Source organism: Formica exsecta, unplaced genomic scaffold, assembly GCF_003651465.1.
Source record: "Formica exsecta isolate Colony F162 unplaced genomic scaffold, ASM365146v1 scaffold28, whole genome shotgun sequence".
Classification (NCBI taxonomy): domain Eukaryota; kingdom Metazoa; phylum Arthropoda; class Insecta; order Hymenoptera; family Formicidae; genus Formica; species Formica exsecta.
The window spans coordinates 196,267-208,351 of NW_021850063.1; the positions used below are offsets into that span (position 1 = coordinate 196,267).

At 38.8% G+C, this 12,085-nt stretch overlaps 1 long non-coding RNA gene across 1 annotated transcript; it reads right to left on the reverse strand.

Moving 5' to 3' along the window:
• Positions 1–2,064: 2,064 nt before the first annotated feature.
• Positions 2,065–7,678, reverse strand: LOC115237159. The gene is made up of 2 exons (XR_003884313.1): positions 6,322–7,678; positions 2,065–3,948 (listed from the first exon to the last, which is right to left on the reverse strand). It is a non-coding gene; the product is annotated as an uncharacterized LOC115237159 (long non-coding RNA).
• Between the last annotated feature and the right edge of the window lie 4,407 nt (positions 7,679–12,085).

Below are 12,085 nucleotides of genomic sequence, written 5' to 3' on the forward strand. Positions count from 1 at the left end.
CGATCTCTCTCTTTCTCTTTTCCTTTCTCTCTCTCTCTCTCTCTCTCTCTCTCTCTCTCTCTCTCTCTCCATTTTCGCATATTCTCACTCATTCAGCGAAAGATGGCGGCCCTCTCTCACTCGTTGGTCCGCTCGAGCAAGCTTAGCGAGAGGGGCCGAACTGTATGACGCAACCGTCGTTGTCACGTGATTGTTCCGTGGCTCGGGCTTCGCTCACCGAGTCAGTGTGTGATCTAACGTTTGTTACGACGGCCGACGACGACGGGTACGCACCGGAGAGCGCAGCAGGAAGCAACGGAGACGGGAAGGACCACCCCAGAGCCGCCACTCTCGTCTTACGCGACAATAGCGCAGGCTCTCTCTTTCTCTCTCTCTCTCTCTCTGTCTCTCGGTCGCTGGGTCAGTGGGGGTGAGAAACTGGCTTGGCTTATATGCAAAACGACAGTCAGTCTTTTTCTCTCTCCTATCGGCCCTGCGACAAAGCGCGACTCAACACCCGTTTTCCGCTTGAGAATAATGCTTCCGCCGTTCTTTGGGATGTGCGCGGTAAAGCCGGATCAAGATCCCCTAAATATCCTCCTCGCTGTCGTTTCTATCTTTTTATGTCGAGAAAGAAAAGATGGCAAACAACGGCGGTAAGAATACAAGATCGTCGAATTTCCGTGAAATTCGAGAGTAAATAAATAGTTCTCGATTATTCGTGTGCATTAACTACGTTTAAGATTTATTAAGGCTTTGAGATTCACGTATTTAATTTTTGAGATATTCAGGGATCTTTCATATTAAAACCTAATTTCAGATACCGTTGTTTTTTATAATCCATGGATTTTAGGAATCGTGGACTTTCCAGTATTTTCTAAATTTCGTACACTTTTCACAATCTCTTCTAGAGATTTTGAATTTATAGATTATATACAAAAAAAGATCATATGAGTTATTCCATGATCTTAATATTACTGTACATATAATCTACTTGTGTCCTTAAATATGTAATATACATCGCGATATAACATATCCTTGAATTCTTCATACCATTAATTTTTAAAACGATTTTGAATTCTCGCCTTCGTTATTAACTTTATTTACGAACATGTATCTCTTATTTTCCACTTTTGGAGTTTTTGATCCTTGTCCAATTCCTTAATCCCGGCATAATCTCAGACTCCGCAATTTCGCAAATTTTCGGATTCGCGATTCAACATTATAGCATGGGCTCATCAGTGGAAGTCGTGTTCCCCCAGCTGTACAGATAATATTAAGAGGCTCTGGGAACATGGAAAACACTGAGCGAGCACCGGCCATACTTCAATGGATTCTCCCGACTTCTCTTGGCGACATACTTCCTCTTTCGATTTGATGTGAATCGTGATTCTCGCGTCATGAATCCTTCAATTCTTTAACATTTAAATTAACGCGAGCACACGATCCATTTCGATGCTTGCATGTGCGCGCGAAACTTTTATTATATTCATATATAAAATGTTCCAGAATTAATACGACTATACGATATATTGTTCATCCATGGATTTACGAAATTTATTTCTTGCAATGTGATTGTCAAAATATATGCACGTGGGGAATAATTTGAAACAATAATAACATACTTGCACATTATTATTGTTTCTATCTCTTTCTTTCCATATATTAATTATAATGACTTTTTAATTTTAAATGACCATAATTTTTTTCAAGCAGAAATTTTTTTCTCTTGATTATCCTTGATTATTAAAGTCTTAAAGTCGTAAAGTCTTGATATTATGTGAGAATATCAAACGGGTAAAAGTTTGAAATTAAACGTGACTTAAATTCTTGTCTACATGCCTATATTTCCAGCGTTGCCCAAATACGCCGCTGGGCCCGGTAATTGCGCTAGAGATGCCGGACTCTTAAACCGCCGTTCACCTCTCTTGTCGCGCACTATACTTTCTAAAGCTGCTTACTTTCGTAACTCTCAGCAAATACCGCGCGGCCGTCGCGAATTCTTTTTTCCCGACCAGCCGTAGAACGAACCGGATCGACATGACGTTTTCTATGACACGTATCTTTCCGTGCCTCCGCATGTCATTTTTTTTTTTTTTTATTGCTACGCGCGGTGATTAAGAAATCTTGAAAAGAATTATCAGTATTTTCCTTTCTTTTGCTACCTGTTTTACGTTCTTAATACATGCATGGTGTATTTATAAGTTTAATGAATACTTAATTTAATTTATAAGTTAAATTTGTTTTCTTCATTATTTAAGCTCGCGTAATTCTCTCTTCATTTATAATTAGGGCACGTTTTAAAAGTTATACTACCATATTTATTCTATTTTTATAATCATTATTGTATTCCATATAATGTGTACTTCATCTGTACTTCACACAAGAAAAATTATATAAAAAAATAAAAATTTTATATATTCTTTTTGATATAATTATTATTTTTTGTATGTTATAAACTAAATAGATTTCATAACTTAAACAAACTGCAAAAGTCGGCTCTGCATAATTACATTCTTAATAAAATCTGTGATTTCATTAGACATTTTTTTTATTTAATTCGAAAATATTTGTATCCATGCATGTATATTAATTGCCCGCAACTCGTATATTTATTTATAACTTGGTATTTTCACACAAGGCATGCTAATCTTTTTTTTCGTACCTATAAGGCCAAGACTTAGAATCGATAATGTATAAAATCTTAGTTATAGCATCGACTAACTAACTAATATTGCGAGCCTGTTCATACATTGTTTTTAGTATAATTTTACGATTGATAATGAGTAATCGGTAATGAGTAATGCTAGATATGGTTAATCACACGAGAACAGATGACAATTATTTAAACATAAATCATCATATAAGTTTATCTGCGTCGCTATAAAAATTTTTAAACGCACTTTCTAAATAAGCAATTATAGACGATATATAAGATATATCGTAACAACTATAAATACTTTCTAAATTGCTCAACAATGTAATCAAGAACGACATTTCGTTATAAATCAATAAGAAATTAATAAATATTATAAAACAATAAATATAATAATATCGTTCATATATCCTTACCGTTTCTTTTTCTTGAATATTTTCTGGAGTATACTTTTTAAGTTATTTGTGGAAAACTCAGTGTATAGCCAACTACACACGCGCGCACACGCATGTTGCTTTACGTTCAAGCAAATAGTATTTGTGGTAATGCCTTGGCCAGTATTTAAATATATGTTATGCAACGCAATCGTGTGTCCATTTGTATGTACGGGTATATGTGGTTAAACTCCATTTACTCGTAATACATAATTGACGAAATCTGTTCGAAAGTTAGTCACAAAGAAGCTTTTATCGTTTCGTTTTTACGCGCGTGTCGTAACGTAAATGGCTGATCTGGCAGAATTTAACGGGTGAGATAGAATTTGGAATATGGCTATCGAGGAAAAAATAGCCGGAAGAGGAGTGAGGCGTATGTACATGTGTCTTTCGCGGAGGAGAGAAAAATGGAACCGGTTTGCCTTGTGCTGCTTCGTTTTTACTCGCGCGCAAGGATTATCGACAGATTGTAGTTTCGATAATCTAACAACTCGTTATGAAATCTCATGTCGGCCGCATTGTGTCTATTCGCGCGTTAATGAGGGAAAAGTTGAATAAAATTCCTTGGATATCAACGAATTTTGAATTTATATTCCGATTTTAATTTGTTTGACGATAAAAGAGGAAAAAAAAAATATAGCGCGTGCTATAATATTTCGCTCTGTCACGCGAGGGAGCGTGAGATATGCGCAACCGACCATTTACGGATGCTAAAGCGCCATTTTCTTGCGCGGCATCGCATTGCGGCCATCTTTCGTATAAGCGACCGAAGCCGTTTCCGTTTCCATTTCGCATACCGGCGCTCGGATTCCATCCTCGCTATCTAATTTTACTCGTTGGCCTCGATATCGCATCGTCTTGCCGCATCATGTGCCGTACCTGGATTTTAAAAAGATACTTTAGTTTCGCGAAAAAGTAGACGAATCACGTTTTCATATAGCCGTGACGACAAATGAAAAAATTAAGCACGAAATTATATGTGTATTTTGCTAATCTCAATTATGTATTTTGCAGCAACATTTACCGCTTTCCTTTTTTTTATAGTGATTATCTTAAAATCATCTCTTTAAATACTAATATACAATAAAATACAACGCTTTATTTTCTATACACATTATATAATTTTTTTATTTAATACCATTGAAAAATACAATCTATCAGAGATCGATAATTATTAAAGTTTGTACTACGGATTCTAATTCTGTCATTAAAGCCTCTTGAAAATACTGCGAGATCGACGCCAATGGCGCAGATGACATCATTGCGAAACGGTTGGCTCGTGGGGCAAAGAGACAGCGGTAAAGACCGTGGATCATTGCAAAAAGGAGGGGGTGGAGCCAGGCGTATGATGCTAGAGAAGAGCAAAGACGAACGGTGATGGAGTGAATAGAAGGAAGGAAGGGAGGAGGGGATATACAAAGGATGCAAGGGGAAGCGACGAGAGAGAGAGAGAGAGAGAAAACGATGGCAAACATAATAAAACGAGACAGAATCTCCGTGATATAAGCACGGTCGCAGTGAATCTGCCGAGCGGAAGGGATGTAGAGGAGAAGGGAATCAGGAAAGGGGGCAGCTAGGCCTTGAAGAAACGAAGACGAATGAAAGCACGCGTCGTTTATGAACGAAACTCTAGCGCTGAAGTCAGCGCGGTTATTTCTTGAGCTGAAGTCAGCGCACCTTTTCTTAAAGAGTACATATAAGGTCTATACTCACGTTTCTCTTTTTTCCCTCTCTTTCTCTCTCTCTCTCTCTTTCTCTCTCTGTCATCTATCTAATATATGTATATTACTTCGAATAGATAATAAATTACAAAGCCGTTTTAATCCGTAATTTAATATGTCGGAATACTGACGATAAATATCGATTGCGCGCAAAGGTATTGTAAATCATGGAACGTAAGATGGGTGGAAAAAATTAAGCTTGAATGATTAGAGTAATAAACGATTTGCCTGGATTTGCACTGGACACGCTTATCGCTAAGATGTATGAATATATGTACACATATAGGTATGCGTGTGTGTGGAGAGAGAAAGAATCTATAAGAGCGCGCGCGTATATGTATACATGCATAGACTAGAGTATGTTACGTAATCGACGGCCATGTCAATTATTAGGCAGTCTTCGAACATAGTCGTGACGAGTCATCGGCAACCTCGCGCTCGTCAATGCCAATATTACGTCGACATTTTTCTTCGCTCGTGAAAGATAAAAAAGAAGCAGACTCTAATTACGCTGAATTTCCTTTGTTTTTTTATCTTTTGACGGGAAAGAACTGTACGAGCGGATAACTATTGATAATTTATGATGTATGTATATCTCAGGTATCTTTTTTTTTTTGATGAGAAGAAGAGAGGAGAGATCGAGTCTTCCGATATTCTCGGTGAAAACCTACGAGGACGGAGGAGATGGCATCCCGTCTTTCAACGATTTCCATCCCACGAATGGACTTACCGGTATTCACATCCATCTTTTTCGCCGAAAAGCCCACTCCGGATTTCATCCTTGCCTACTACCATTCCCAAACGATTCCTCAACCGAAGATGGCCGCCGTGAGGTCATCGCTAGACCACGCCCTGCGAAACGGATCTTTCTGCCTACGAGAAGAACCGAGAACATCTCAAGGACAACGAGCTTCGCTCCTGCGGGAAAAAGCATATCGCCGCCACCGCCGTTCACGTTTCGCTCTCTCTCTCTCTCTCTCTTTCTCTCTCTTTTCATGGAAATCACGAACACGCGAGCGAGCCGATTCATGTGGCGTATGATGTAGGAAAATTACCGATTGTCGTACGTGGAAACGATTAAGTCTCTTCCACATCCTGGTTCTTCATACGGTGTCGCATACGGAAAATGCGTATGTAAAGGAAGAAAATGGCTTAACACACGCGAGATTAACACACGTTGAAGCAAATTTTCAATCTTTACAAATGATTTATTGTCATAAAAGTAGCAAAGACGCGCGATAAAATTATATAGTGAAAAAAAATTTTTATGAAGAATAAAAAAAAAACAAAGATAAATTTTGCACATTAGGAATATAGGATTCCAATACATAGGTATATACATATATTTGAAGATATCTAACACGTGGATTGGCTCGATTTATATCAGCTATTATCGAAAACATCCGAAAATAAATTTATCTTTTATCGATGCTAACAATTATTTAGACGCATGTTATACTGCCGTAAAAATATCTCTTATATTACTTCGAGAGAAAATATCCTTGGAAATTATTTTTAATCGCACTAATACCTGGATTATAAAGTGATCGTTGAGAAACTCATTCTCATTCGTCCTCTTGCTATGTCTTCCTATTTCTCTCTCTCTCTCTTTCTCTCTCTGTTCGTCTTTCATTCTTGCTGATCAGGCATATATGCGGCGGTATAAGCTTACGTAAGAGAGTCGTACCTACTTACTTACCAACCCACCTACTGATTATTCAGGGGATCAAGGCAAACCGGTAAACAGGCAGACGGATTAGTAGGCAGGTAGATGAGCGGGTAGGTGGACGCACGTTGTGCGCATGCTCCTGGCCAAACCTGAAGCCTGCCAAATGGACAAGCGATACAACGCAACGGAAATACCATTCTGCGTGCTCCTCCCTCGCCCCTCGAACGGTTCGCACCCGCCTACCCACGAAGCCGATTTCTATCGGCCGGCCCTCTTGCCGTAAGGAGGAAGGGATCCTATTCTGGGGTCCTAGAAGGATCACGGACGGTTCTCACGCTTGATGACGTAACCCGTTCGAATGCTTCTACGAAACTAAGAGTTGTAGTAGTTGTATTCGTTGAAAATGTAAGCTAGCGAGGTTCTGTCGAAGCGCAAACTGCCTCTTTCAATGTAAGAGCTCATTTTAATCGGATTCAAAAATATTCTATATTCAAATACCATTGCGAATCTGCAGCGAGTCTCTTACATGTGAAAATGTAGAGTTGAAATACAAAATGGGATGAAAAAATCATTGAAAAATTCGTGGAGATAAAATTCTGAGGAAGCCACGGGCTTCAAATTTACGCGGCCTCTATCTCGCGTAGATGCACCGGCCTAGTTTGTAAAGAGATTGACGAGGAGGAGATTGAAGAAAGGGAAGAGGTTCGGAGACGCGGATCTGTGTCATTGCACACGCGCTCTGTGTCACTCTTCGCCGTGTTGTTCTTGGCCCGCTTGCTAAACGCGGAATGCAACTTTCCTGCTTATACAAGGTGACAGCGAATTCCATCGACAAACTTTTCAGAACAATTGATCTTAATTTTTAATTCCAATTCAATTTACTCTGCACTTTTACGATGAATGATAGTCAACTACAATAATATTAGGTTTTCTTGTTCCTGTTTCTCTCTCGTTGTTTATTAATTTTAATTGATTTGATTTTTTGCGAAGTCGAAAATCGAATTCTATCGATAATTAGCTGTTGTAAATTTCAATAATAAATCTTATCATATCTTTGTGTACATAATTCATAGTCACGTGTAACATACGTATAATTATGATATCTAATTCGATTGTAATTACATTGTCTCCAAGTAGCTTTGAAAACTTCAGAATATATCGAGAAATTGTTACTGCTCTCTATTATATTATAATTTTATATTGTGTGTGTATGTGTGTATAATAATTTATATATATATATAATACAAATAGAGAGATACGTTTCTTCCTCTCATCGATCTCCTTCCGTCCATTCGTAAACTCTCCCACCATTGATCGTAGCACATGTAATGTGGACGGGTCGGTATAGTTAAGAAATGTAGGGCATCCCCGGTATACGCAGGAAGCATCGCGCAAGCGCGCTTCTTTGCGTGTCGTAACTATCATAAGTGTAATGTTGCAAGATGTATGTATGTGTTGCGTGCTCAATCATGACAGTTACAATAATGCTCCATTGTGAATAAGATGGTCCGTATTTGCGAAACAGTATTCTAAACGCTCCAAAGTGTATGAGTTCAATCCACAATGAATGTATAAACTAATTCTTTCATCTGCGTATTATTACTTATGTTAGCTTATATCATCTCTGGTCTCTGATAACGTTATATAAAGTATCCTCGAATTTATATGTATACAAATATAATTTTATTATTATAGAGATATTTATATACTAGCTTGAAAAAAAGAGTTTTATTTTATACAGAATAAAACAAAAAGAAAATTAAATGGAAAAATTGCATTTGTGATTCCTTTGTGTGTAAATATTGCGGAATTTAATTTGCAAAGAAACGCTTGAAACATTACATCAAGATCTTTTTTTGGCGCGCAAATTTACCTATTAATATTACATTGTCATTTTTTATCTATATATAATTTATATGTATATCTTAATGATTTTTTTTTTGAAAGCATGAAGCATAAAAAGCAATGCGCCGATTGTTTTAAACGCGAATTCGCACCGTGATTGGTATTGCGAGTCGTAAAGCTGATGTATCTCGTTACTAACGTTATGCAAGCACGAACGTAATTTTTTATTCCGCAACTCTCCGCCTCTAATTGTAAGAAATATGCTTCTCTTCATTGGAGATTATCTTGTTTATATGCCGTCTCTTCTCGCGGCCGTATATATATATATATAACTTCCGTCGTAACTTTGAATCTTCTCTTTAGTTTTCTTCTTTTATTCATTTCCATAGCGCACACAAGTTAAAGGCGCAAAACGTGTATGCAGGAGAGAGAAGAACCTCTATAATGAGAGACGACCGCAAAAAGACACGAGCGTAATTAATCGACCTTGTGAGCACTCGAGAAAAAGCGCGCGCTAGATTTAGCACGATGTATAGGGAGGATTCTCCTGCCCCCCTCCCCCCCCCCCCCCCCCCCCCCCTCCCCCCCCCCTCCTCTTCCGCTGCTTTACAATGTAGCATGTACTTTGTAAGTTTGGGTCCCCTATTCGCTATATTTACCAAAGTTGCTGCTAACGGTTAATTTTCTGAAAATTTATTGATTTATGTCTGTATTATAAAATAAAATAATTATATTGTGTCTTATAAGACAATATAATGAAAGCAAATAATAAAGACAAAGTTATACATTTTTAATATATACTACCTTGTTTTTTTAATTATTTTCAGAAAATTAACAGTTAGCAGGAAATTTTATTATAATTTTATTATAATTAACATTAAAAATGGCTAATACTAAATAGAGAGAGGGAGAGGGAGAGGGAGACAAATAATTCTCACGTGTCGTCTGTGCGATCAATATTAGATAAGAAATATTTATTAGATAATTGATTTATTATTTTTAATAATTTAATAATTTTAATAATTTATTGTTTTTAATTATAGATTGCGTGAGACACTCAGAGAGAAAGAGAGAGAGAGATTATAAGTGTATGTATAAGAATGCCATATATACAATGTTATGTATGTGTATGTGAGAGAGAGAGAGAGAGAGATTCTGGAAAGAGAGCCCGACTGCTTTGTTTACAAAATGCGGTGGCGCGCGCGCGCGAGCACAGCTGATATGAACAAAAATATATAACTCTGTAATATGTTACATTAAATATATATGTGTGTGCGGCAAAATAGTTCTTCGTTTGTGACACTATTTTGTTAATTTTGTTCGAATTCGATAGAACAAGTTAATGAAGCGCGTGAGGGAATATTTTTATAATTTATAAATTACATAAAGAAAAATGTAAAAGAATAAAAAAAAGTTTCTTTATTAATTTTTTTCCCCGTGTCACTTTCAAAACACTACCATTGTGTGTCTCTTGTATAAAAGTTCACGTATCCTGGATTCCCCCTCGTTATCCTTGATTTTCACGATGCGAGAAGAAGCCATTAATGTATGCTGATCAATAATTCCAGACATTATCACGGTATCGATCCTAGTGACGGACGTTACTCACTGTTCGTGTATACGAATACGAGCTTCGAGACGACTTGTTCTCAGAATAACAACGACAAGTTAATACTTCAAACAGCCGCACTTTCCACGATGCGAAGGGGTCCGCGTTCCACTTTTATAGATAAGTAGATTACGAGATGACGCAATGCAGTGGCAAACTCAGTAAGATAAATAATGCATAATGAAGCAAAAAGGAGAGAGAAACGAAAGGTTTGTTCTCTCAAGATTTTCCGGAAGAGAGACGTCATATTCAATGTAATACTCTGGAGGGGAAATATTGTCTTTCGAAGGTCCCTAGCTTCCACAAGCGCATTTTCATTCGCTTATTATTCAAAAACTATTGCCATTTCGTTGTGCTAAGAAAAAGATAATTTATTGACAAATTAATACTTCTCCCCCCCCCCTCACTCTCTCTCTCTCTCTCTCTCTCGGTTACGTGAACGCGAGAGCTCGCCATTTTGCCTTGTCGCTGCTCTTCCATTCGACATCGGCTCGTCTCGCGTTTCGACCTTCGGACATCGTCGTCGGAAAAAAAGTGCCATTGTCGGAGCAGTTCCTTGTGGAGATATAGAAGGGAACGAGGGGACGGACAGGGAAAAATGTTGCCGAAGGGACGCGGAGGGGTTCACGGGGGAGTCGCCTATCCCTGCCTCTCTTTTTATTTTACTTTTTATTATATATCGTCCGTCTTCCTCTCTAAAAGCTATCTTGGAACATAAAACGTCATTCCAATCCACTCTTATATATTTCTGCAACTTTGCGCTTCGATCAGAATCGAGATGCGTCGTCGTTATATTTGTTTTTACATTCCCCTTCCATTATTCCTCTTTTTATATAATTTCTTTGCAATGTCTCTCTCTCTCTCTCTCTCTCTCTCTCTCTCTCTCTCTCTCTCTCTCTCTCTTCTTTCTTGATGACGATAGTCTTTGTGTGTACAATTGTTACGTCTTTATCCGCATCAGAGTAACGATTGATTTTTATTCCGTTCTGAATAAGCGGTGCGACACGCAAGAATCGCATGCGTTTTCGCGATCGCAGGTGCACGCGCGTCTCCTCGCAATGCTATGCGGAAGTGCACCGGAAGTGTAACGAAGCTGTCAACTATACGGACTCTCTGACGGAGGAGCGGATAAACTCGCGTGTTCCATCGATTCACACACACACACACACACACACACACACACACACACACACACACACACACACACACACACACACACACACACATACACACCCCTCTCTCATCACACACACACACACACACACACACACACACACACACACACACACACACACACACACACACACACACACACACACACACACACACACACACACACACACACACACACACACACACACACACACACACACACACACACACACACACACACACACACACACACACACACACACACACACACACACACACACACACACACACACACACACACACACACACACACACACACACACACACACACACACACACACACACACACACACACACACACACACACACACACACACACACACACACACACACACACACACACACACACACACACACACACACACACACACACACACACACACACACACACACACACACACACACACACACACACACACACACACACACACACACACACACACACACACACACACACACACACACACACACACACACAAACTCGCGTGTTCCATCGATTCACACACACACACACACACACACACACACACACACACACACACACACACACACACACACATACATACACTTCTCTATCATATATTTATTTATTTTATATCGTTACACAAATCTTATATCAGTTGCTTCCGCGGGGAATATATCAATCGTTGCGACTCTCGTGAATTACTACGTTTGCATCGCATCGCAACAATTATCGTAATAATCATTTACGTAATATCCATCGGTTGCGGTTTCCGGGTCGTTCGAACCTACACCTAGTTTCAGTCGGGCCGCCTCAATCGAAGCCCTATACCTGTGTGTGAAACATATATACATATATTCGGAGCATGCCCGCATTTCTACTACGGCTCATAACTACATACACACACACACACACACACACATACACACACACACACACACACACACACACACACACACACACATACATGCACACCCCCGCTCCTTTACACCTTTACA